Source organism: Rhinatrema bivittatum, chromosome 2 (assembly GCF_901001135.1).
Source record: "Rhinatrema bivittatum chromosome 2, aRhiBiv1.1, whole genome shotgun sequence".
NCBI lineage: Eukaryota > Metazoa > Chordata > Amphibia > Gymnophiona > Rhinatrematidae > Rhinatrema > Rhinatrema bivittatum.
Window position 1 is genome coordinate 184,299,079 of NC_042616.1, and position 26,099 is coordinate 184,325,177.

Below are 26,099 nucleotides of genomic sequence, written 5' to 3' on the forward strand. Positions count from 1 at the left end.
AGAATGAGGTGAGATTCTAGGCTGGGCTGAGGTGGAGTAGACAGTGAGGGGGAATGTGTTGGACTGAGGGATTGAGTAAGGAGAAATGCTGGGGGGGGGGCAGGGTGAGAGGGGAGATGCTGGGTTTGGGTGGGGAAAAGAGCAAGGGGAGATGCTAGTGTAGGGAGAGAGAGTGAGGGGAGATGCTGGGGTAGAGAATAGAATGAGGAGAGAGTCTGGACTGGATGAGAGAAATAAGAGAGATGGTGAGGGGAGCTGTTGGGGTGGAGGAGAAAATAAGGGGAGCTTCCATGGCAAAAAAACAAAAAAAAACATTATCATGCCTTTGCAGTCCACCCCTTCCCACTGAGGAACACCTCTTCCTGGAGTATTAACTGATAGTCCACCAGCCCATATTCTCCCGGGGCCCTGCCTGGATCCCCCATTAACCACCAATGTAAATGTAAACATTTTGGTGTAAATATTCAAAAGTCATTTAGATGGATAACTGGAAAGTTATCTGTCTAAATGGCTTAGCTGCACTTTTTGAATGTTTACCTGGCTAAATTCTAACAGAATAATGACCTATCTGGCTAGAATTTAGCTGGATAAGTCAGGGGCATTCCTGGGGTGGGAGGTAGGAATTTTGGGGAGGAGCTAAGTTAGCCGGCTAACTCTAGATGTGCCATAGAGCAGGTCTAAAGTTACCTAGATACCATATATCCGGCTAACTATAACTTATCCAGGTATATTCTTCAGCAGTGCAGCTGAGCTGCTGAATATCCCTGTTAAGTTAGCCGGATACGGGAATCCGGCTAACTTAACTAGCCGCCATATGGCTGAATATTTACCCCTTTATTTTTTACTTATGCCAGTGAGCAGTGTGGGAATGCGCATGCATGTGTTGAAGTGTGTGAGAGTGAGTGTGTGTTTGTGTCAGTGAGCATGAGTGTGAGTGAGTGTGTTGATGTGAGAGAGAGGAGAAAGTTTGTATGCACCCCCATCCTTGACTAATCCATAATAATCTCAGGGTGGCTGGAATCAAAATTACCCAGGTATGGAGAGTGGGGATTTTTTTTATCCTTAGTTTTAACAATTTTATGTATCTGCTGTTTTGAAATATTTAGTGGTTTTTGGGAGTGTTTTAAAATGGGTTTTACATGTGTAAATGCACTTTACTTATTCAAGTGGGTTTTTGTAAATTGCTACAACATATGCCATTGAATTGTCAATAAATGTTACACACATAAATGCACTTTATGCATGTAAATTGACTTTTTACTATTATTATGATAATATGATGCATTTATGCATGTAACGCCTTTGAAAATTTGCTTTTTTGCTGCCAGAATGCTTTTTATTTTTCAATATTATTTATGTTTGTACACTGTGTTGATGATGTAATTATTTATGATTATGCTGATGCATGCTTGATGGATGTTTTAATGTTGATTTATGATTATGCTGATGTTATGTTTGATGGATGTTTTCATTATGTTGATTTACGAGTATGCTAAGACTATGCTTGATGGATGCATTTATTATGTTGATTTATGATTATGCTGATGCTATGCTTGATGGATGTTTTTATTATGTGGTATTCCACCGAGATCTTGTTTGATTGGTGGATTATAAATAATTATATATATATATATATATATATATACAAACAATATTTTAAGCATTGCTTATCAGTATTTAATTATTGGATATTCATCTGTTTTCAAATATTTATTCTTTTTATTAGCATGGTTTTTTACTATTAAGATTGACATTTTATTATTTTATGAGCAAAGGTGATGTTTCTATTTTTCCATTGTTGCACTGCATTGGTAAGTTTTCCAGTTTGTTTTTTGTCTGCATTTTTATTTTTATATTGCATGATCTATTGATTCTGTATTTGGTGAGAGTCTGTCTGTGTTCTGCACGTGTGACTGAGGTAAGGTATTCTGCTGGGATGTAGTTTCTGTGTACAGATTTATAGCATGCTGGATTGTTCTTGCCTAATAGGAGGTATCCGGCAGTAACGGGGGGCGGGGGCAAAATGGGGGGCAGGCCTGCAAAAGCTTTCGCAAACCAATAGCACCACCGTGAAAGGTGTTGCCATTGGGAGCGCTACTGGCAGTGATAACGTGGTCTACCTTATCGCCGCCAGCAAAGTCGTCACGGAGTCCGCCCTGAGGCCTCCCCGACTTCTCCCCTTCCAGTGTGGACTCTGCCCCGACTCCACCCTGATTTAGATATTACGTGCGATATCATTGGAAAATGACCCCCTTAGTGTTTTAAGATCTGATATACTCTTTGCAGTGTTGCCTTTTCATAGATAAGGTTGTTTCTGTTTGACTATTATTGTGACTTTCTATAACCTTAATCATTACTATAATAAGGATGGGTTGGGGCCATGATGGAGGCAGCACTAATACATTGGCAGTTGAATGCCAGACACCCTTGGTATGCCTCTGTATGTTGTGCTTGGAGGTGGACCCTTGTCCTGGAGCAGTGGAGAATGGCTCCCTGGTAGGGACCAGGAAGCACCTTCCTCCTGGGGGCGAAACACAGGAGGAGACAGAGGCTAGGATGAGATTCACCACTGGAAGCCCGCGGTCCCCCTGGGTGTAGCCCATAGGGACCTGGGCCACTTGGGCTTAGGTGGGCCTTGCAGGGTCTCCTGGAGAGGTAGTAGAGAGGCGTACCCACGAGCAGCAAGGGTGCATGGTTGGACTCTAGGCTGTAGGTCTGGAGGAGCAAGGAAGCACAGTGCAGCGTAGGCAATGACAAGGCAAGTGACAAAGCCAGAATCAGGAGACAAGGTCAATGGCAGCCAAGGTCAGATCCAAGGATCAGTCTGAGGAGTAGTCAACAAAGCAGGGGTCAGGTTCCAGAGGTCAGATGAGGTCACAAGGCAGGCAGAGGTCAGGATCCAGATAGCGAACAGAATGGTCAAGGAGCAGGCCAACATCAGTACCAAAGAGACAGTCCGAGGGTACTACCTGGGGAGACAGGACAGACAGATGCTGGAACAGAAGGACGCTGGAGAAGGCTGGAACATTAAGATGCTGGAACAGTAGGATGCTGGAACAAGGCTTGAACAAGACTGGAACAAGACTGTGAACACGGAGGCAAACTAGTACACTTATAGTGCCGACCCGATTGCCAAGGCAAGGAAATACAGGCAGGGTCTTCCTTATATCGTACGTTCAATCAGGGTGCACCACGGAGCTAGGACCCGCCCCTGGCCCTACAATAGGCCGGGCGATCCGCGCGCACGCACATAGGGTCGCTGAACTCCAGTGTGAGGCCTGGTGCACAGTGGAAGGCCTGGCAACTGCCGCCGCGGGACGCCGAGGCCTGGAGGAGTTCACGGCTGCCACTGAGGAGGCCGACCCGTGACCTGCAGAGGAGCTAGCGAGGTGAGCTAGCTCCTCTGCGGGCCGGGTGCGGACGGGGCATGCAACACTATGTAGGAGTCTTGGAAGGTCAAAGTAGTTTTCAAAGTTGATAAAACAACTTTTGCAAGGGTAAATTTAGAAAGTCTTTAAAAATAACGGAAGAGTAAAAATTGTATGTGTGCACTGTATGTATTTTATGAGAAAAACAAAGAGAATAATTTTTCTCTATTAGACTTTCTATGTTTTTACCAAGTATAAAACATTTTGTGAATATTTGGGTGAATCATTATTTATAGACATTTGTGGGTAGAGGGTATTAGTAAACTCTGCCTGCTATATGCCCATGACTTAGGGACATATCAAATATTTATAATTTCCATATATCTCATCAATATCTGCTTTGAAGATAATTGATATTTGTTTTGCTATCTTTGCCCTCTATGGGCCAGAAATGATTGGTGAATCAAGTCCTTTGCTCTCAATAAATAATTGCAATTAATGAATGGCTAAATCTGAGATCTTTACTGAGTTACCATTATCAAATTTCCTTTTTATGCACTTTAGGATATTGAACTATATGTTTGCTAAGAGATAACAACAGCAGGAAAACCTTATCAAAATAAAGTATGCTTAATGGATTTCAAATAGGCTTTCAGTTGATGAGAAAGTACGCTTGAAACATATTGTGGTAAAATACACCACACTATACTACATGAAGGAAAGTCTATATGTAAATGTCATGTAAATCTTGAAAAGCACTATTTACTTGATTCAAAATTCTACTTCATGAAATTGCTTTAGTAACATAGGATAATTAAATTTATTAATTTAAACATGATCTAGAATTTATGCTTAGGGTTCAAACAAATACATTTAAGAATTTTTGAATCTTGATTCAGGCAACAATCTCAGCTGGCCCAGCTTTAATTATGAGGTATACAAGCCCTATATTGGCTAATCCAGTTCTCTAATTCAAGGGTTATGCATATGGGAAATGTCTTGCATAGTCCAATTGGATTTCTATCTGAATCAAGCAGATAGAGGATTTTTTCCATATTGTATTTCAGTCTTCAGAATCTTTTGCCTCCTACACCTCAAAGGAGAAGTGGAGTTTCAGTCTTGGCTAAGTAAGGCCTGGATTTTCTAAAATTGCAGGGTTTTCTGAATCCCGCGGTAATGGGGGGCAAAGCGGGGGGTGGACCTGCGAAAGCCGGCAGCGATAATGGGTCTTACCTTATCGCTGCCAGCAAAGTTACCGCCGCATCCGCCCTGACGCTGCCCCGACTCCTCCTCTTCTGGTCCCGATTCCACCCCGACTCCGCCCCATCTAGCTATTCTCCATTTTCGCGTGCGATATCGATAGAAAATGACCCCCTAAATTTGTATATGTTTTCAGTAACTTTGGATATTTTTATCTGTTTTGAATTTGTTATAGTTCATATTTGATTTCCTGTTTCTTGCAGATTCTCAGCTGCAAATAAGCTTGCTTGTTGCAAATCATAGCAGGTGTTCCTTGAAGAGGAGAAGCTGATTGTTGCTGGTTAGTCAGTACTCATTTCTCTTCTGTATCCTAAGAAACAAGAACCACAGTCCTGTCTATGTATTTAAAAAAAACATCAATGTGTCCTTGACTATTTTAATTTACTTTGAATTTAGTATAGTTTAAATATCTTCCCAGAAAAGGGATGTATTATTTCTGGGGAACAAAATCCGTATATTTGCAGATATTGCTAAAATAACACAAGCTAAAAGAAAGTGTTTCCTAATGATGTGTCCAGCTGTTCTTGGTCTGGGTGCTTTTTTCTGGTTGTATTTTCCATGCAAGTGTGTTATTAAACATACTGGGGTTAAATATGTTTTATTTCAACCCTTTACAGTTAAATTCCTTTTTGAATAGCAAAGTCAATCCAGATTCTTCAATTGCTAGAACAAGCTCCGAGTAAACCGACTATAGAAAAGGAAAAGAAAAGAAAAACACTAGCTATGTGTGGTTTATTTACTTTTTGTTATGCTCAGGCTTGTGGACCCTTGGGCCGACGGAAGGATAGTATACCTTGGAGGAAGATCCATAGGTTCTCCCATCGGGTGGCGAAGCAGGAACAGATGAGGTGACCAGCTGACCCTCGGCACTGGATTCAGATGCGACTGTGAAGGCAGATGACGAGTCGTGATGACAAGGAACGGAGGTGTGTCTTTGCCACTGGAAATCCACGGTCCCCCCAGGAGGAGCCCGTAGGGACCCGGACCGCTGGGACTTAGGTGGACCTCTGAGAGGTCAAGGAACAGACGTACGGTGCAAGGGCTGTCTTGAGCTTCACCCCTGGAAGCCCGCGGTCCCCCCGAGAGGAGCCCGTAGGGACCCAGGCCGCTGGGACTTAGGTGGACCCTTGAAGATGATGATCAGGAAGAGGTCCAAAGTCAAGTGCCAGAGGGTCGTCGCTTACCAGTCCAAGGTCACACACCGAGGGATCACCACTTGCCAGTCCGAAGCCACACACCAGAGAATCACCGCTTGCCAGTCCGAAGTCGATACCAGGAATCACCGCTAGCCAATCCGAAGTCGATACCAGGAATCACCGCTAGCTGATCCAAGGTCCGGAACCAGGAATACCAAGACGAAACTGGAACAAGGAGTCAAGACGCTGGAACTCACTGAAGCAAGCAGACTCAAATAACTCTCACAGGAGACATTGCCAAGTCGAGGAATGGTCAGAGGAAGTCTCCTTTTATACTTTCTCTGGCCCTGTGGATAGGAATCAGCTGTAGGCAATTAAAGGGACGAGGTCCCTTTAAATCTAGTGAAGAGGCGCGGCCTCGCACCTAAGGATGGCGGCGGCCATCTTGGATCCGGGTCACGGAGGAGAGCAGCAGCGGCCACGAGGGAGGAGCAGGGACAGCGCTGATCCCGGCAGCCAGCCCGAAGGCCTGCGCCGCCACGTGGAGGTGCCGAGCTCGGCGCAGGGCAGTCGGCCCCGATGCTGCCGCTGGCCTGGTTGGCAGAAGAGGTAGGGGGCCACGTACGGCCGCGGGTGCGGAACACAACACTTTTTATTGCAAGTTTAATATATTTCCTACATATTTGCAATTGGAAATCCCCCAACAATGTGGTCTGACAGGATAATACAGAGAATCAATATTAGAGATATTATTTCTGTTTAGTATTTACTGGATTAATATGTGAGAGTTTCCATCTCTGTATATCATTTCTTGCCAAGTATATGCTTGTTAACTGAATATAAAAGCTTATAAATAAAGATGTAAAAGAAAATATATATATATATACATATCTTCCCCCTACTTCCAAATTCCCTTACATGCATTGCCCTAGATGAGGTGGGCAGGCTTTCATTTCCTGTAGTGTTTCTAATTTGCATAAACTGGTAAATGTGCTTAATTCGTTCTTGCTTGGTGGAAGTGTTTGGAACTCCTATTTACATATTCTAATTTTCCTTGGTTTCTTCTTTTTTTTTTGTAATGTAGTGTAATAAAATACACTTATCTCAAAAGGATCATTTCAGAAACCGTTGATTGCTGTTTCACATTGTGCTCTATGAAAATCACTAGAGACAAAAGACTGCAGGGGGGCTTGGCCTGTGATAAAAGGAATCAGTGGCTTGCCGACGTTGACCAGTTTTTCGCTTATAGCTTCATCAGAGCTAAACCTAAATCAAAATGTGAAATAAAATCAGTATTGAAGTCATACAATTCAAATAAAAAATGTAATGATGTTGTATATACTCTTTGTTTCATGAAATCAGCCTTATTTTAAAGATGAAGCATGTGCTTCCTACGAGAATTGATTTACAAAAATGCCAAAGCAAGATGGCATTTTAAAATAGTGGCAGCCAAGCATGAACATTTTTTCATATATTTATAAATGATCTGGAAATAAATACGACGAGTAGGGATGTGAATCGTGTGCCCAATCGTCATAACGATCTAAATCGTCTGGCAGGAGAAGAAAATTGTGTTTGGCATGATTTTTTAGTTAAAAAATCGGTTTTTCCGATTAGTGCACACTAACCATTGTTAGTGCGCACTAACAGAAAATGATACAATTTGACACTTTTCAGGTCAGTTAAGGTCAGTTTAGGAATGAATATGTATTCCTATTGGCTGCCCTCTTATTTATTCATGTTACCAAGGTTCCCACTGACAATATATGGGGGATGGGAAATGGAAACAGTTGGTAGCTTGACAAAAAAAGTAATTTGATTAGTCAATGTGAATAGAACTTGTGCCCTAGCCCTGATACCGGGAGTGTTGTGATCTTCCTGCATGCAGTGCCCTATCCCTAATACCAGGAGTGTTGTGATCTTCCTGCACACAGTGCCCTATCCCTGATACCGGGAGTGCTGTGATCTTCCTGCACACAGTGCCCTAACCCTGATACCGGGAGTGTTGTGATCTTCCTGCACACAGTGCCCTAACCCTGATACCGGGAGTGTTGTGATCTTCCAGCACTCAGTGCCATATCCCTGATACTGGGAGTGTTGTGATCTTCCTGCACACAATGCCCTATCCCTGATACCAGGGGTGTTGTGATCTTCCTGCATGCAGTGCCCTATCCCTAATACCAGGAGTGTTGTGATCTTCCTGCACACAGTGCCCTATCCCTGATACCGGGAGTGCTGTGATCTTCCTGCACACAGTGCCCTAACCCTGATACCGGGAGTGTTGTGATCTTCCTGCACGCAGTGCCCTAACCCTGATACCGGGAGTGTTGTGATCTTCCTGCATGCAGTGCCGTATTCCTGCTCAGTGCAGGAAGATCACAACACCCCTGGTATCAGGGATAGGGCACTGTGTGCAGGAAGATCACAACATCCCCGGTATCAGGGTTAGGGCACTGCGTGCAGGAAGATCACAGCACTCCCGGTATCAGGGTTAGGGCACTGTGTGCAGGAAGATCACAACACCCCCGGTATCAGGGATAGGGCACTGCGTGCAGGAAGATCAGAACACCCCTGGTATTAGGGATAGGGCACTGTGTGCAGGAAGATCACAACACCACTGGTATCAGGGATAGGGCACTGCATGCAGGAAGATCACAACACTCCCAGTATCAGGGATATGGCACTGAGTGTTGGAAGATCATAACACTCCCGGTATCAGGGATAGGGCATTGTGTGCAGGAAGATCACAACACTCCCAGTATCAGGGATAGGGCACTGTGTGCAGGAAGATCACAACACTCCTGGTATTAGGGATAGGGCACTGCATGCAGGAAGATCACAACACCCCTGGTATCAGGGATAGGGCACTGCGTGCAGGAAGATCACAACACTCCCAGTATCAGGGATACGGCACTGCATGCAGGAAGATCACAACACTCCAGGTATCAGGGATAGGGCACAAGTTCTCGTCACATTGACTGATCACATTACTTTTTTTGTCAAGCTACCAACCGTTTCCATTTCCCATCCCCCCAACCATCACCTCAGTGGGAACCTTGGTAACATCAATAAATAAGAGGGCAGCCAGCCAATAGGAATACATATTCATTCCTAAACTGACCTTAACTGACCTAACCCGCACTAACCCGATTAACGATTTTTTAATGATAAATCATTAGAATTCCTATTGTATCATGTTCTTTAACAATTTAAGATAATTTTAAAATTATCGGACGATAATTTTAATCGTTGAAAAACGATTCACATCCCTAACGACGAGTGAGGTAATCATATTTGCAGATGTTACAAAATTGTTCAGAGTAGTTAAATCACAAGCAGATTGTGATAACTTGCAGGAAGACCTTCTGAGACTGGAAAATTGGGCATCCAAATGGCAGATGAAATTTAATGTTGATAAGTGCAAGGTAATGCATATAGGGAAAAATAACCCATGCTATAGTTACACAATGTTAGGTTCCATATTAGGTGCTACCACCCAAGAAAGAGATCTAGGTGTCATAGTGAATAACACATTGAAATTGTCGGTTCCGTGTGCTGTGGCAGTCAAAAAAGCAAACAGAATGTTAGGAATTATTAGAAAGGGCATGTTGAATAAAACGGAAAATGTCATAATGCATCTGTATCACTCCATGATGAGACCACACCTTGAATACTGTGTACAATTCTGGTCACCGCATCTCAAAAAAGATATAATTGTGATGGAGAAGGTACAAAGAAGGGCAACCAAAATGATAAGGGGAATGGAACAGCTCCCCTATGAGGAAAGACTAAAGAGGTTAGGACTTTTCAACCTGGAGAAGAGACAGCTGAGGGGGGATATGAAAAAGGTGTTTAAAATCATGAGAGGTCTAAACTGGGTAGATGTGAATCGGTTATTTACTCTTTCAGATAATAGAAAGACTAGGGGGCACTCCATGAAGTTAGCATGTGGCACATTTAAAACTAATCGGAGAAAGTTCTTTTTCACTCAACGCACAATTAAACTCTGGAATTTGTTGCCAGAGGATGTGGTTAGTACAGTTAGTATAGCTGTGTTTATAAAAGGATTGGATAAGTTCTTGGAGAAGTCCATTACCTGCTATTAATTTAGTTGACTTAGAAAATAGCCACTGCTATTACTAGCAACAGTAACATGGAATAGACTTAGTTTTTGGGTTATTGCCAGGTTCTTGTGGCCTGGTTTGGCCTCTGTTGGAAATAGGATGCTGGGCTTGTGGACCCTTGGTCTGACCCAGTATGGCATGTTCTTATGTTCTTAACATTAAAAACTTGCCTGCCAATGTCATTTTCATGAATGTAAGCATGCAATGTTATAGTGGTTTCCCCTGAAAACTATTCTAAAAAATTATTTTAAGAAAAAATGAAACCCATTCTACACACACATTCAAACCGTGTGGCTCAATGGAATTTAATCAAAAAAATCCAACATTGTTCTATTTGAAATATAGAAACATAGAAACATGACAGCAGTAAAAAACTGTATGGCCCATCCAGTCTGCCCATTCATCCAATCAATTTAGTATTATAATTCTCACCACTTCCTTAGAGATCCCCTGTATTTGTTGAATTCAGATACTGCTTTTGTCACCACCATATCTATTTCCCCTAAGGAATGCAGGGAAGTCTACTACTATTACTTTTGCTTTTATGCATAATATAAAAATGAACAATATACTTTAGCTTTTATGTGCAATATAAAAATTAACAAAAAAGGCTAAGATGGACCAATGATTAAAATGGGCCCAAATCTGCTGTAAGGTGAAAAATTGAAATAACCTCGGCGTGGGTGTTATGATGGTCCTTATATGAAATGGTTTTCATGTTTGATTATGATGCAATGTGTTATTTACACATTTTTTAAAGAAATATAATCTAATAAAAAATGCTAATTTCGGTTATTCGATTGGATAACTATAACCCAGTCATGGTTTTCCACCAGGTCGCTATGACAGCTACTATATCTGAATCCGTTTTTCCATGACTGCCTCTACATCTGGGACTTTATTCCCCATACTATGAGCATTAATTACATAGCTTTTTCCCCCATATTTCCCATTTCTATATGAGTATTTAAAGGTGAATTTTAAAAGCCCAACACATGCATTAATTAGGGGATGCGCCAAGCGGATTTTAAAAGCTGCCCGGATACACGTATAAATGCTACAACACACACATCTTGGAGGTTTTTAAGAAGGGGTGGGGTGCGGGAGTGGTCTGGGCCAGGTTTGTGCATTTCAGGGCATGAAGGTAAGATGTGCATGTAAATTCTTATGTTATCCAGCGCGTGCTCTGGCCCCCTGCTGCATAATTTTACTTCTGCTATGGATGCCATGAAAAGTTATTAAATAAAGATAAATAGACAGATCGGTGGTGTTTTAAGGGTTGGGAATAAGTGGGGGAGAGTGAAGGCTATCAAACCATAAGGATATGGAGGACCTTTCTTTCTCTTAATTAGGTAAATTGGAGATGAACTGGTAATACTGGAAATGGCATGCAGCCCTTTTAAAATCCCTGATTGACGTGGTAGAAGTGGCATTTGTGTGCACTTGCATGCACGCAAGTTATAGAATAGCCCCTGTCCCTGGGTGCAGGTTTACAAATGTGTGCACATGTGCACACGCGTGACGTTTGAAAGTTACGATCCCTATGTTTTACTTACCTTAGAGTTTTGTTCACCCATCCCCAATGATTCTAGTTTAAGCCCTCTTTAGTAGTTTTACCATTCTGTGTTGAAAGACACTGTACCCCTTCTTCAATAAGTGGATCCCATCTCTGCTCAGCAATCCTTGAAATATCCCATGATCCAGGAAGCCAAAACACTCATGTTGACACCATCTACACAGCCATTAGGCTGTGTAGATGGTGTCAACATGAGGCCTAGGCAGGGAAGCTCCAGAATGCTGGGAGCTTCCCTGCCTAGGCCTCCGTTCCCTCCGCGTCCCCCCACTTTCCCCTCCCTTCCCCTATCTAACCCACCCCCCTAGGCCTAGGCAGGGAAGCTCCAGAATGCGAGCTTCCCTGCCTAGGCCTTTATCCTTGACTGGGAGGATTGAGGAGAATATTACCAGTGCACCTATCTGCTTTACCCTCTCTACCAGAGCCATGAAGTCACTTTTGATATGATCAGTGTGGTACCCCATAGTATCATTTGGGCCAACATGGATGAGCAGTATCAGATAGTGGTCAGTAGGCTTGAAGATTCTAAGCAATCTCTCTGTAATGTCTTGGATTTTGGCATCCAGCAGGCAGCACACTTCCCAGGACAACATCTGGTCAGCAGATGGATACCTCCGTGTCCTCAAATGAGTCAGGAACTTATGCCAATCTCCTCCTCTTTTGTCATTTTTCAATCAAGAAGCATTACAATGCTGAAAAATTATGATTTCTGTCCATACAATCTGAAAGCAAAGGGGCTTCACTTTTCTTTGTCTTTAAACTACTTTTATGCTCCAAGATGCATTTCTTTATTGGTCTCTTTGTTTAACTGACATAAAAAAGACAGCAAGGACAGAAAATGCATAGATGACACGATCTGATTTACAAGTGGTAAAATGTTGCAGTGCATATCTACATTGATCCACAAGACTGATAAAATCCTTCGCTTGATGTGTGTTATGGCAGATAGAACAAGTTCCACACATAATGACCTTGAGGTGTGTCTCCATTCAATGTCCTTAATGATGCAGTTTAAATTCTAGGTAACAACACTGGTGAAATGTGTTCCTTTACGCTCTTAGGGGTAGATTTTTAAAAACGGCGTGTTCATGTACTTTTGTTCATGCTCCAGGCGCAAACAAAAGTACGCTGGATTTTAGTAGATATGCGCGTAGCCGCGCGTATCTGCTAAAATCCAGGATCAGCGCGCGCAAGGCTGCCGATTTTGGGCAGCCGGCGCGCGCCGAGCCGCGCAGCCTGCCTCCGTTCCCTCCGAGGCCACTCCGAAATCAGAGCGGCCTCGCAGGGAACCCTCTTTCACCCTCCCCTCACCTTCCCCTCCCTTCCTCTACCTAACCCACCCCCCCGGCCCTATCTAAACCCCCCCCTACCTTTGTCTGCGGATTTACGCCTCCCGGAGGGAGAAGTAAATCCGCGCGCACCAGCGGGCCGCTGGCGCGCCGAGACACGACCCGGGGCGGTTCCAGAGGGCGCGGCCATGCCCCGGGCCCGCCCCCGAAACGCCGCGTCCCGCCCCCAAAACGCTGCGATCGGCCCCGCCCCCGACAAAAAACCCCGGGACTTACGCGAGTCCCGGGGCTCTGCGCGCGCCGGCAGGCCTATAGAAAATAGACACGCCGGTGTGCAAAGCCCTGCTCGCGTAAATCCAGGCGGATTTACGCGAGCAGGGCTTTTAAAATCCGCCCCTTAGGTCTTGTATAAACTATCTTAATCCTTTGATCTCTAAAGTATGAATGAAGTTAAAGGATTGATTGATGTCTTCTAATGATTTTAATGATTCCAGGCATTGCCTGACAATAACACAATACAAAAGTGAGAACACCCTGTGTAGAATAAGTAGTCGAATTATTACACAATAACAAGTCCCTGTTGGAAAAATGAGCACGTTTATGTGCTCTCTGCAATTGAGCATATGGATACCCCCTCTCCAATAATTTCTGAAACAATAATTGAAATTGAATTTTGAACTTTGTGAGCTCTGAGCAATTTTTCCAAATCCTCATTAATTAAGAAGATGGAAGACTTTGTTTCAAATGAAAAAAAAAGAAAACTTGAGTAATGTAAAAATGTGTTACAATCTATGGATTTTGAAAAAAAGAGTGGTTTCTACATACCCACTCATAGTTTTTTTAATATAAAAGTCCAAAAAAGAAATCATGGAAAAATGACACCCCATTGAGAACTGTATGTTTTCACCACAGCTGTTAATCTATTGGTGAAACAATTGAAGAACAGACATATCACTCATCCATATCAAAAAAATATCATCAGTGTATCTCTTCCATAATTTTATGTGATCAGTAAATGGAGAGTTAGAAATCCAAACTTTTTTTCAAACTCTGACATATCCATGGTGACAAAATAAAGATCCAAATAATTCTCATCAAAATCAGGCAAAGTGTTCAAAAAATGAGAGGTGTCTTTAATGTAAGAATCAATTTCAACTACAACTAGTCTGAGAAAAGAATCCAATAAATTGAAAGCCTTTCTAAAACAGATTCATTGGATAAGATGATATGTGTGCCTGGTGGCTTACATAGGTCTTTATGCATTTTAAGCAGCATATAGATAGTTAGAACTTAAGGATATTTTATATTCAAAAAATTAAAAACATTTCTCATTTTAGCAGGTTTTTTAAACATGCGCATTTATGAGTGCATGTTAAAAAATCTGCTTCCCGTGTGAACATGCGCCCTTGATTTTATATCGACACATACATGTGTGCACGAATGCCGTCTCATGCGCACAGTGATGCATTAGGGCCTATTACCTGTTCCCTCCCAGTTCACCCCAGTAAATGAACAGACTTCCTAAACCCCCTAACTAACCTTCCTCCCTTTTACCCTGCTAGTCCCGACCCCTAAAACCCCGCTGAGTACCCTAAATATTTTAATTTACTACTTACCCGTAATCCATAGCAGCAGCACATTATGCAGTTGTCGGATCCTAGTGCGCACTTGTTCGTGACTCTGAATTAATGGCGCTGTCCCAGCCTGCCCATGCCCTGCCCAGACTCCGCCCCTGGGCTGCACCTTTTTTCAAAAACCTTTCCAATGCGCATACCGGGAGATATGTGCTTGGCTGCGGGACTCTTAAAATCTGTGCGGCCTGCATGCATCTCAGTCACGCCACTACTTAGACAGACAAATTTATACTCCCCTGGATAAGTAGCGCTTTTTTTTAGGCATATTTGGCTATTTTATATACCCAGATAAGTCCAAAAAGCACTACTTAGATGGACAAATTGGAAATTATCCAGATAAGTATCGCTACTTTAGCGGATAAATTCAAACTTGCATGGGTCATGATTTTTACATATGTGAGCATTTATGTATGCATATAAACTTATATTTTATAACCTGTGCATATCTTATTCACAAAGAGGTAGATCTTAAAAAAGTATGTGCGCGTACTTTTGTTCGCGCAACCGGCGCAAACAAAAGTACGCTGGATTTTATAAGATACACGAGTAGCCGCACATATCTTATAAAATCCGGAGTCGGCGTGCGCAAGGCTGCACAAAATCGGCAGCCTGCGAGCGCTGAGCCACGCAGCCTGCCTCCGTTCCCTCCGCGTCCCCCCACTTTCCCCTCCCTTCCCCTATCTAACCCACCCCCCAGCCCTAACTAAATCCCCCCCTACCTTTGTTGTGCAGGCGTAACTTGCGCGCACCGCCTCGCCATCCCCCGGCACAGGCCGCAGTGCCGGGGGACTCGGGACCGCCCTCCTGGCCCACCCCCGAACCATCAACACCACCCCCCCGGACCGTCCCCCTGACATGCCCCCAGACACACCCCCGGACACTCCCCCTCCTGCCCCTTTTTTGAAGCCCCGGGACTTACGCTCGTCCCGGGGCTTTGCGTGCGCCGGTGGCCTATGCAAAATAGGTGCGCTGGCGTGCAGGGCTTTCAAAATCTACCCCACAGGTTATAAATTACAGAAACAACTTTGCGTGCATCCATATACATGTGTAAATGGGCACGCACAAGCAGTTTTGAAACTTATTCTCCCTATGTCCAAGGCCACTTTGATAATCAACTTTATCATAGAACTGAATTGAGAGTGTTGTGCATAGCTCTGCATGTTTACTGCCATAGACCACCTCAGATGACTTTTTTGAGCTGGGGGAAGGGTCAATAAGAAATTTTAAATAAATAAATAAATGAATAAATACATTTTAAGGATACTTTTCACTCAATGAATGATTTAATTCTAAACATGTATTTGCAGATGTTTATTGATGTATTCCAAGCAATTCAAAAAAGGAGAAAAAGATTCCTGGAATTAAAACCAAGACCTTACAGCTTGGGACACATTTTCTTTGCAGATTGCCTTGTAAATGTCTCTTGATATATCAAGGAAACTCCTATGTTTTCTTTATACCACAGTAATTAGAAGTTTTTCTGCTTGATACACCTTGATATGCCTAAATAGAATATGAACCTTGATTCCTCTGTTTCACCTGGGTGTAGCCTTTGTCTCCTTTCCATGCTTATATTTTTATGTTTTTATTTTTTATTTTATTTTCAAATTTTCACATAATTACATGTAATACTATGCTTATGTTTTTATTAGATGTATTATATACTCATTCATTGTATGACTTGGCCTCCCCTGTATAGGGTTGCAATACTAGAGAATGTAAACTTCTGCATAAGAATTGTTTAAAATTGTTTCTTTCTTTTCTTTTTTCCTTCTGAAATGGATTGTTTTATTTTATGTTATCTGCATACAATGTACTTTTCTGTTTGCGATGTGTGTCCTGAGTTTTTAAATTTAAAATGCAATAAATGTAATTTTAAAAAAATCTGTGCTTGCCAGCTAAGTTCTTTCCAGTTCTTTTCTTTTGGCACTGCAGCCAAAACCTCCCTTCCCTCTCAAGTTCCAATGTTCTCCCTTCTCACCCTCCCAAGCTCCAAACACCTATGTTGAAAACTTACTTCACTGTCCCCATGTCCTTTCCACCGCCCTCCAACCATCAATGTTGAAAAAATACCCCACTTGCACCATCTTCGTCCTACTGCCCTCCACTAAGTTCTGATGTTGAAAAAATGTATCCTGACTCCTCTTCTTTCTCTTTCTTTTCTTCACCTTCCTTTAACCTCATTTCCATAAATCCATGTGTTTCTTCCCCTCCAGAAGCAGATGGAGGAATGCTTAGCTGTTTTCTGCTTCAGGGCACACTTTCAACAGTTGCTGGTACATAAGAACATAAAAAATTGCCATTAAGCCCAGCAGCCTGTTTCCAACAGTGACCAATCCAGGTTACAAATACTTGGCAAGTACCCAAACATTAAATACATCCCATGCTACTAATGCAGTTACAGCAGTGGCTATTCCCTAAGGGGGACAGTTTTTAAAGCAGCATGTGCCCAGCCATGTGCATGCGGTTCCTGCCATGCGCACATGCGCAGGGGAGGCAAATTTTCGCTAAATACGCATAGCGATGCAATCAGGCCTCCCCCAGTTCCCTCTCTGTCTGCTCCAATTAAGGAACGGACTGGGAGGGAAGTTCCCTACCCCCTACCTAAACTTCCTCCCTCTTCCCCTCTCCTCCCCACCCCCTAAACCTATCCTACCTTTCCCAAAATGTTTTGTTTTATTAATTACTGCTCCTCATGTTTATTAACCCCTTCAAAAAATGTAGCAGATTTGTGAGGCAAGACTTCCTTTGGTAAATCCAGGCTGGCTGTGTCCCATTAAACCATGTATTTATATATCTTCTGTGATTTTTTTCCTTTAGATAAGTTTCCACTATTTTTCCCAGCACTGAAGTCAGGCTCACCAATCTACAGTGTCCTGGATCGCCCCTGGAGTCCTTTTTAAATATTGGGGTTACATTGGTCACCCTCCAGTCTCCAGGTACGATGGACGATTTTAATGATAGGTTAAACATGTTTATTAATAGAACTGAAATTTCATTTTTTAGTTCTTTCAGTACCCTAGGATGCATACCATCCAGTCCAGGTGATTTGCTAGTCTTTAGTTTGTCAATCTGGCCTCCTACATCTTCCAGGTTTACCATGATTTGGTTTAGTTCTCTGAACCATCATCCTTGAAAACTGTCTCCAGAAACAATATCTCCCCAACATTTCATTAGTAAACATAAAAGTAAAGAATCCATTTAGTCTTTCTAGGATTACCTTATCTTCCCTATGAGCCCCTTTAACCCCTCGATCATCTACCAGTCCAGTCGACTCCCTCGCAGGTTTCCTGCTTCAGATATATTTTTAAAAGTTTTTATTATGAGTTTTTGCTCTACTGCTAACTTCATTTCAAATTCTCTCTTAGTCTGTCTTATCAATGTTTTACATTTAACTTGACAATACTTGTAATGTTTCCTATTTTCATCAGATGGATCCTTCTTCTTATTTTTGAAGGACATTTTTTTTGGCTAAAATAGCCTCTTTCAACTCACCTTTTATCCACGCTGGTATTTGTTTGGCCTTTCTTCCACCTTTCTTAATGCGCCATTTTGTACGGCAAAACGATTCGAGTGCAAGGAGGTCGTTCCCGGACCCCCGCTGGACTTTTGGCAAGTCTTGTGGGGGTCAGGAGGCACCCCCAAGCTGGCCAAAAGTCCCTGGGGGTCCAGCGGGGGTCCGGGAGCGATCTCCTACGCTCCTGATGTCGGGGGACAAAATAAAAATGGCGCCGGCGCTCCCTTTGCCCTGTCATATGACAGGGCAAAGGGAGCGCCGGCGCCATTTCTACAACGCACCGGAGGCACGAGAGTAAAAGATCACACTGGGACCCCCCTCTGGACCCCAGGTAATTTAAGGCATTTTGGGGGGGTTCGGGAGGGTGGGGGATTTATTTTAAAGGGTCGGGGTGGGTTTTAGGGATGTTTTAGTGTGCCGGTTTTCCCGCCCTCCCCCGATTTATGATTTACACGATATTTAAAGAAACAAAACCGCGACGATCCGATTCCCTACCCCCCCCAGCCGAAATCGATCGTTAAGATGATCGATCACACGATTCACATCTCTAGTGCATACAGCAATTATGTGTGCAGAACGTTTACCTGGACAGTAGGGGACAATATTTAACAGAAATGATCTATGTAGTTAAAAGCTGATTTGAACAGCATAAATCTTTTGAATATCAATAACTGTGCTAAGAACATAAGAACATAAGAAAATGCCTACGCTCCTGACGTCGTTTGCCGTATGGCCGGCGCCATTTTGTACGGCAAAACGACATCAGGAGCGTAGGAGATCGCTCCTGGACCCCCGCTGGACCCCCAGGGACTTTTGGCCAGCTTGGGGGGGCCTCCTGACCCCCACAAGACTTGCCAAAAGTCCAGCGGGGGTCCGGGAGCGGCGCCATTTTGTACGGCAAAACGATTCGAGTGCAAGGAGGTCGTTCCCGGACCCCCGCTGGACTTTTGGCAAGTCTTGTGGGGGTCAGGAGGCCCTTCCAAGCTGGCCAAAAGTCCCTGGGGGTCCAGCGGGGGTCCGGGAGCGATCTCCTATGCTCCTGACGTCGGGGGACAAAAAACAAAATGGCGCCGGCGCTACCTTTGCCCTGTCATATGACAGGACAAAGGTAGCGCCGGCACCATTTCCACAATGCACCGGAGGCCCGAGAGTAAAAGATCACACCGGGACCACCCCCCCCCCACTGGACCCCAGGTAATTTAAGGCATTTTGGGGGGGTTCGGGAGGGTGGGGTATTTATTTTAAAGGGTCGGGGTGGGTTTTAGGGTTGTTTTAGTGTGCCGGTTTTCCCGCCCTCCCCCTTCCCCTCCCCCCTCCCCCTTCCCCCGATTTACGATTTTTGACAATAAATCGGGGGAATTCCTATTAAATATCGCCTCTAACGATTTTTGACGATTTAAAATATATCGGACGATATTTTAAATCGTCAAAAAATGATTCACATCCCTAGTATGCACAGCTTTATCTTGGTAAAAAGGGGCTGTGTTAAGGCATACCTAGTGCAGGCTTTTCCAATTTGTCCAGTTAGCACGATATCAGCGCTAACTAGCTAAATTTGTGAAGACAATTCTATCCGCATCAACGGTTTCCTTAAATTTAATGATACAAATGTTGTGCTATTAGTTTTATGAGGACAAAGTTCATCGGTTCAAATTAACTTGTTTATTCTTTCTGCTTTGCTATTGCTGAATACTGACCCCACAGTATAAGTTAGAAAAGAACCAATTGGCCCTTTTCATTGTTCAATCATATTTAGAGGCCAATGTACTAAAGTGTCCCAAATTTTGCAAAATCTACTTTGCATATAAAAATGCTATTTTGTGCACAAAAATTGCACTTAGGTACACATTTATCTTTATTGGCATCAAGCAGATTTTGCAAACATTTTTTGGCTTTGCAATTGTAAATGTTCATGCATAAGTTTATGCTTTCAAAATTGTATGTAAAATCAATATTACTTAGCTGCTGCTATGCAAATTAATAGAAAGCAGCTCATTAACTATGGGGGTTATTATCTAACCCTATCGCACGCGAAAAGTCCCACGCAGGCCCGCTCCCCGCTTCACCCTCCCCACCCCCCATTACTGCACGATTAACAAAGCACCGCGATTTTAGAAAATCCAGGCCTATGATTGTAGTGTTAAAATACATCCAAAAAGGCCTTCACTGGCCAGTTTTCTCCAGAAAGATAAGTTCAACCTCAATGAGATGTAGATTTTTTCTTTTTGCAAAGTTGTCTATAGGAAACCTATATGTGTGAGTTACATACTGAGCCTATTTGAATACAACGCCCCATTAAAACCTCTGAGTAGAAAATTCAAGTTCTCTGTAAAATTCTGCACTCAGTACATCAGCCTCTGAAACTGCTAATTAAATAATACACTGCAAGTGTTTTGTTTTGTTTTTTACAGTGCTAGCTGTACTACAAAATCACACAGGAGTAATGCAGAACTTTAAAAAAGGGATTTCATAATAAATAATGGAAATCTTAAAAAAAACCAAACCCAAACAATTAATATGTAAAACTGATTTGGTGGCCTTATTCCCTTTTAAGAGATTTCACTTTGAACATTCCATATGCCTTACTTTAATTACTTTTTCTATAATTATTGGAATACTTTCAAATACAGACTTAGGAATTATATTTTAACTGCAAGGAAAAAATATCAAATCCTTTCATGTATATTCAAAGACAGCTAAAACGTTAATGTTATCATTAGTAAGCAGAATGGTTAATAAGCCTTTTTTTTTTTGCTTGCTGATAATATGTACAGCATGTGTTGTATTTTTAGTAATTGTGGACTATCAACTGTATGCAAACACTAGACAGTTGTCAGCTTTCTGACATATTTCTTTCTTGCTTTAACACTGAAAGAGAAATAATAAAGGCACAATCAATCTCACTGGATCGTACAGTAGTACTGGGAAGTAAAGGAAAAGTTCAGTTCCCAGCAATAGGATACTCTCTTTGAATATGTTGAATATTGCTGTAGTTATTTAAAAAAAAAATCAATTGCATAAATACTTTATCATAAATAAACTGAGCATAAAGCAAAGGCACTAAAATGTAAAGTGTTGCATTTTAAAGATCTTTAGAAAATGCCTACTTGTTATTCCCAGTTGCTAAGTTGATTTGATCTTTTTATCCTGGCAAGAAATTGGACCCTGAGATATTATCAGTAGTGTCTATCTCCAATCTGATTATGGTTATAATCCTGGCAGTGATTGATTCTGAGTAATTATCTAAAAAGAAGAATTAGATTAAAAAACAATATTCTAGATTATGAAAGAGTACAAGTACATTTTTCCAATTAGTGCTATTCTAGAAGGTCTGATGCTATCACATTTGATTAAATGAACAGAAATTATTTAGAGGTAAACTGACTTTTTCAGAAGGAAAATGACCAATGGACCCAAAGTGAAAAGAGTTTTAGATTGAACTTTTTTACTATTGGAACAGGAGACATGCTTTAAAATACTAGCTATAATAAGAGACTAGAAATTTGATTTTTTTTGTCTTCTAATCCAAGCTTTTCTAGGTAGAATACTCTTTCTATAAAAATGTAGTAAACATCATGATCTTATATATTTTCTTTAGATATCCAAGATGCAGTCTAATAGATTTTACTGCAAGCCACAGTTTTCAAAATAATATTTTTAAAAATAGTAAATTTTCACGCAATAATCCTGTTGCAGTGTTATGCAAAAGATATTTTTAGCAATACTCTTTGAAATCTGTAGGATATATTTTTAAGAAGTTGACTAACTCATATTGTAGAATGGCCAACTCAGATCCCCAAGAGCCACAAAAAGGCCTGGTTTTCAGGATATCCACAATGAATATGCATGAGATAGATTTGCATACAATGGAGGCAGCACAAGCAAATTAATCTCATGCAGGATATCATGTAGATATCCTGAAAAACAGGCCTGTTTGCTTTTGACGACCATAGTTGGCTACTTCTGTCATATTGTTTGTCTGTAAGAGATTCCTGTTTACATACTTATCATGAAATAATAGGCATATTCAAATGGATAAATTCTTATTTATATGCACATAAATTAGCTGTTTGAAAATTGCCCAATCCTTACCCGGGTAAAAGCATGTGCAGGGATTAGCAATGTACTTTTATCTGCATTTGAAGCAGGCATTCTGGGGGCATGCTTAAATTGGTGGAAGGAAACAACATACATTGGCAGAATTTTCAAAAGAGTTATGCATGCAAAAATGGCATATATATGTATGTAGGTGAAATGTTCTCATGTAAGCTGTATTTTACAAATGGATCACATATGCATGTATATCCACCCTTTCTGGCTAATTTTAAAAGGAACGTGCATGCTGCTATAAACACGCAAGCGGAGATATGCTGCAATTTTATATTGTGCGTGCAAGTATGCACATATCATTGAAAATCCCCCTGCCGCATATGTGTGCACACAATCTTAAGAGGTGGCTCGAGTAAATGTCCCGCATCTATTTCTGCTAGGACTTTAGTGGCTCTTACATGCATATACAGGCAGATTTTAAAACTTTGCTCGCGTGAGGTAAAAACCAATTTTTCCAATTAGTCTACCAGTTTGTCCAGTTCATACTGATGTCTTCAAGACACCTCTGGTTTTTCATCCTGTAGGCCCCCCACTTGACCCCGAACCTTTACATTGTGCTGAAAGCCCTAAAACTCAAGATCGCTAGATTTGTTCCTCATCAGGACCTGCAGCAAAGTAAAGTGAATAACACATGGACGCGCACCATGGTCAGCTTTTTTAAAATTCAGAGTTACATGCATAGGGCTGGATTTTAAGATTTAGGCGTGGGCGTAGATTTGTGCACGCAACCCGGCGCACACAAATCTACGCCCAATTTTATAACATGTGCACGCATGTTATAAAATCCGGGGCCGGCGTACGCAACGGGGTGCACACTTGTGCACCTTGTGTGCGCCAAGCCGCGCAGCCTTTCTCCGTTCCCTCCGAGGCTGCTCCAAAATCGGAGCGGCCTCAGAGGGAACTTTCCTTCTGCCCCCCACCTTCCCCTCCCTTCCCCTACCTAATCCTCCCCCCAGCCTTATCTAAACCCCCCCGTTACCTTTAACTTAGAAGTTGCGCCTGGCTCTGGGCAGGTGTAGATTGTGCGTGACGGCCGACAGCCGGCCCACGATCCCAGGCACAGCGGCAAATGACCGCTGTGCCTGGATGCTCCGGCCCCGCCCTGCCCCCATTTTTGAGCCCCGGGACATAAGCGCGTCCCGGGGCTTGCGCACGTCTCCGGGCCTATGCAAAATAGGCTTGGCGTGCGCAGGAGGGGTTTAAAGGGTTACGCGTGTATATTACATTAGCTCCACCCCAGAACGCCCTTGCCCTGTCCATGCCCCGCCCATTCCCTACCCCTTTTCCACCTCCTTATTCTTGTCACAGACATGGGTATGTACCACATACTTTTTGGATTCTTAAAATTCGAGTTGCTTGCGCACGGCCCACATACTTGTGTGTGTGGTCATGTATTCACGAACAATGCTTTTAAAATCTACCTTTTTGTGAGAAAATGTATGTGTGAAAAAAATGGATGTTGTTGGGGCATGCCGGGACATGTTTTGCACTTATGTGCATAAATTAACAATTATTTAATAAACCACTTACATGCTAACCTTATCAACAATGTGCAAACAGATTTATTACAACTATTTTATGCACCAAATTCAAACTTTCATAGTCTTTTTTTGACCAGTTGTTTGGCAAGTTGGCCTCTCCTGGTGAGTGGACAGGGCAGCAGGCTAGGAGGAAAGACAGAGGGGTCAGGGTGCTAACTGGCAAACCCTTGCCCATGCCCAGAATGGGGTAGGTTATAAAGAACATTTAGGTCAGGAGTCTCAGGCAGAGCTCTGAGGGAACCTTTTACTGAATGGCACAGAATTTCTGAGGGTGTGTGTAAGTGTGACCAGGACAGACTGGACTAAATTGAGGGGGGAGGGAGTGAGCGTGACTAGGACAACATAGGCCGTACTGGATGGGGGTGAACGGTGGAGAATCAAACTTCAAAATGACTCTAATAGACTTATGGATACTCCTGGTTGAGGAGGGATAGAGAACAAAGGAGGAGGAGGAGGAGGTACTCCTTACAGAGTACAGGACCAGGTCAAAGTTTTTGGATCTGTCAGAGAAGCAGCTCATGCACAGGTTCATTGTCAACAAGGAAATCAATCATACTGTACCGATGCCAGCAGTTAGAGCGGAACTAGTGCCCTCCTTCCACCTGCAGGGGTCACACCTTACACCTACACTTCACTACCACCCTGGCAATTTTGGCCGCTGGCATCTTTCAGACACCTCTAAGGTTCACGGCTGGAATGACCCAATCTAGCACCTCCAGGTACATATTTGTAACCAGAGGAAAAAAGGGGGTTCTAAACCAATAGAATTACCTTGCCTGCTGTGGATGGAAGCAGTGTTGGGCAGAGGCCGAGTTTTGTATTTTTTTGTGTGCAGCCAGCTAGAGGTGCAATCAGTGGTTCAGGGAGCTAGGAGAGCTGCCAGCAAGTTAACCATGGGAGCTGTGCTGTCTCCTGCAGTGAAGGAGAGAGAGAGAGTTTGCTGCTGTTGTTGGCGAATTAAAAGCTGCCATGGGTGACTTTAAAGTTGCAGTAACAGCCTTGAGGAATCTGCTGCTGCTGGAAGGAGACATGATATAGCATCCGGAGGTGCTGGGAAAGCTCCCAGTGTCAAAGGAAAGTGACATCAGGTTGTCTGGGGTCCCAATGATGCCACTGCCATGTCCCACAGGCAGGGCCGGTGGAAGCACTAGGCAGACTAGGCAAGCGCCTATTCCCCGAAAATAAGACAGTGTCTTATATTAATTTTTGGTACCAAAGATGCACTAGGCCTTATTTTCAGGGGATGTCTAATACCGTTGAGCTGCTGGCTGCCCCTGCGTCAGCCATGCCTCACCAGTGTGCTGTCAGAGAGAGGTAAGAGTGTGCAGCATTCATGGTAGTCAGCTTGGGCTGACTCTGCTGCTTTTGAACCTCTGCACACTGCTTGGAAGGGGTCCCCCGACTGGTACTGCCACCATCCCCAGATGTCTGTAATCTTGCTGCCACTGTCACTGCTGCCACTTGGCTATTGGGGAGGCGCCGATTGCTGCTACTGACACTGAAGCCCATTCTGCTGCCTCCTCTGTGCAGGCCCCGTGGGCTTCCACTTCCTCCATGCTGATCTCGTACATTGTGAGATCTGCATAGAGAAAGTGCTATTCTTGCACATTCCCAAAGATCACATGTGCCAATCACTAAAAAGTAATTTTTTTTTTTTTTTTTACCTTTGCTGGCTGATGTTAGTTTTCTAATCGGTTGGTCACAGGCTTTTTTTTTTCCACCTTCCCTTTCTTATTTTTTTGCCAATTCCTTTTATATTGTCCTTTTTTCTTCCGTATTTCTTTTCTCTCCGTCTTCTTCCCTCAAACACAGTCAGGTTCTCATTCTCACATGCATTTCTCTCACACACACACAGTCTCTCACTGGCTCATGCTGTCTGACGCTCACACACACAGGCTCTCTCTCACTCCCACATGCTGTCTTGCTCAAGCATAGGCTCTCACCGTCACACGCTGTCTCTCTCACACACACACACAGAGGCTCTCACATGCTGCCTCTGCAAACATTCACATCCTCACTCTCACACACAATCTCTCAACTCATCTCATACACGCACGCACCCTCTACAGACCCTCAGCCTCTCTCTCACCTCTGGGCCTCCTCTTCGCGGGTCGCCGCAGGATCGGCTCTGCAGCGGCCCTGAACTTCTCGGGCCTCTTCCTCTTCTTGGGCCGCTGCGACTTGGGATTCGCAGCAGCCCGCGGTGGCTCCTCTTCTTCACGCGCTGATGCTCTTTCTGCTTCCTGCCCATGCGGCTCCGGCAACGTTTACTTCCGGGCCGCACAGGCAGAAAAGAGGAAGAGCATCAGTGCGTTTGCACGCAATCTTTTTCTTCGGGCAAGGAGGCTCAGCGGCCGCATGAGCCTCCTTGCGCCCGGGCGCATCGGCTCCCCTCCGGATACCACTGCAGGCCTCCTCTTCGCGGGTCGCTGCAGGATGGGCTCTGCAGCGGCCCTGAACTTCTCGGGCCTCTTCCTCGCTACCGGGCCTCTTCCTCTTCTTGGGCCGCTGCGACTTGGGATTCGCAGCAGCCCGCGGCGGCTCCTC

General features: G+C 43.4%; 1 long non-coding RNA gene across 1 annotated transcript in view; it reads right to left on the reverse strand.

Annotated features, from left to right (window-relative positions):
* The window catches only part of LOC115086071, a 91,761-nt gene extending 66,492 nt beyond the window's left edge, over positions 1 to 25,269 (reverse strand). Inside the window, exons 1-2 of the long non-coding RNA XR_003855055.1 lie at positions 25,217 to 25,269; positions 21,009 to 21,144 (exon numbers count right to left, since the gene is read on the reverse strand). This is a non-coding gene — a long non-coding RNA (uncharacterized LOC115086071). The remainder of the gene's footprint in view (positions 1 to 21,008; positions 21,145 to 25,216) is intronic.
* Between the last annotated feature and the right edge of the window lie 830 nt (positions 25,270 to 26,099).